We start from the raw sequence: 1,439 nt of genomic DNA, 5'->3' as shown, positions 1-1,439 counted from the left end.
GGAGCGTTATAAGGTCAAGCCTAATTATGCTTAAGAGGACTGTGCCCTCGAAGCTGGGACTTGTTTGTGTCTTTGCCAACAGGTCAGTCTGAGGTTTAACCCTATAGAGGCTCCCCACACTCACTGGAGCAGAGTAGGCTGTGAGTGCAGGGAGAGTACCGGGTCACTCTGGAGGTATGGACCAGCAGGCATACGATATGTGACCCTGGTCCGTGTTCTGTCCATTAACCAGGAGAAGCAAGTATACAGGCCCATAGAATCTTGCCTTCTAGTACAAAAGCAAGAGGGCTGTGCGTGCAGCATTGCTGAGCTGCCTTGGGAAGAGCGAGACCTAGGGACTCTCAGGTCACTTTTCAAGTTTGCAGAGACAGTGGCCTCAGGTGTGATAAAGGAGGCTCTTGGCCTCCGGAACCCAGATACATGCCTCCTTTATTTCACCAGTCACAGCAGAACACTGCTGGCCCAGGAAATCCCCACCCTGCCCTGTTGCCTCTGGAGTGTGAGCTTGATTCACGTGCACAACTTGGCTGTGCCGGGCTTTGGGGACCATGTGGTCTTAGCCTAGGTCCCAGGGCTAATGTCCCTGCCTGGCTGGAGAATACTGTCCTGAGAGGCACTGGGTCTGGGACAGGTGGGCAGCCATGCTGAAGGCTCCCACCCACCTTCATGAGAGCGGGCCATCTCTCTAAGGCAACAGGCTGTGTGCTTCTGGGTACAGATGTCCTTCAGTTGAGCTAGCTCCGCCGCCGTTTCTGCCTGCAAATTTCCAATCTGTCCGAAGACCAAGGAGGCTAGTAGCTAAGTGGAACCGTGAGGCAGGAAGGGCAGGTGGGATGTGACAGAGGCCACATCTGTGATCACTACCTGAAGAGGCAGGACATCAAAAGTACCCAGGCAGGAGAGGCAGAGGAGACTCAGGCTGGAAGAAGATGGGACAGAGAAAACAGCTCAAGTGGGAAGCAGGGAAAGAAACAGCTGAGAGCACAGCGGCTGGGGGACACCCCGACCCCCAGGCTCTCCCAAGCATCTGGGGGCCTGTCCGACTCCTTCCCCCGCCCCCAGAGGAACAGAAGGACTGGCAAGGAAGCAGGTGTAGGGCAGGAGGCCAGGTAGTAAGGCCCCACCTTGTGAGTTGGCCCTCAGTCCCTGTGACTGTATTGGCGTTTGCATAGCCTACTCCAGGGCAGCCTCTCAGCAAGGCTCCCTTAGCTGGGACACAAGAAGTCCCTGCTTTTGCTGTCCTACCGCCCAGCATAGATGAGGGCGGCTGCTGTGGTGCCTTGGGTGGTGGAAGTGGCGCGAGCATATGGGCCAGCTGGTGCTGCGACAGGAGCGGCTGTGGCTGGAGCACTTGCGGCACGTGGTCGCTCACCCCAGTGCGGGTGCTCACCCAGGTGCGGGCTCTTACCCCGGTGCGGGCGCTCACCCCAGTGTGGGGG

The sequence above is a fragment of the Myotis brandtii genome, unplaced genomic scaffold (assembly GCF_000412655.1).
Source record: "Myotis brandtii unplaced genomic scaffold, ASM41265v1 scaffold193, whole genome shotgun sequence".
Lineage (NCBI taxonomy): Eukaryota > Metazoa > Chordata > Mammalia > Chiroptera > Vespertilionidae > Myotis > Myotis brandtii.
The sequence above is the reverse complement of the archived record's forward strand: the minus strand, read 5'-3'. Positions refer to the sequence as shown.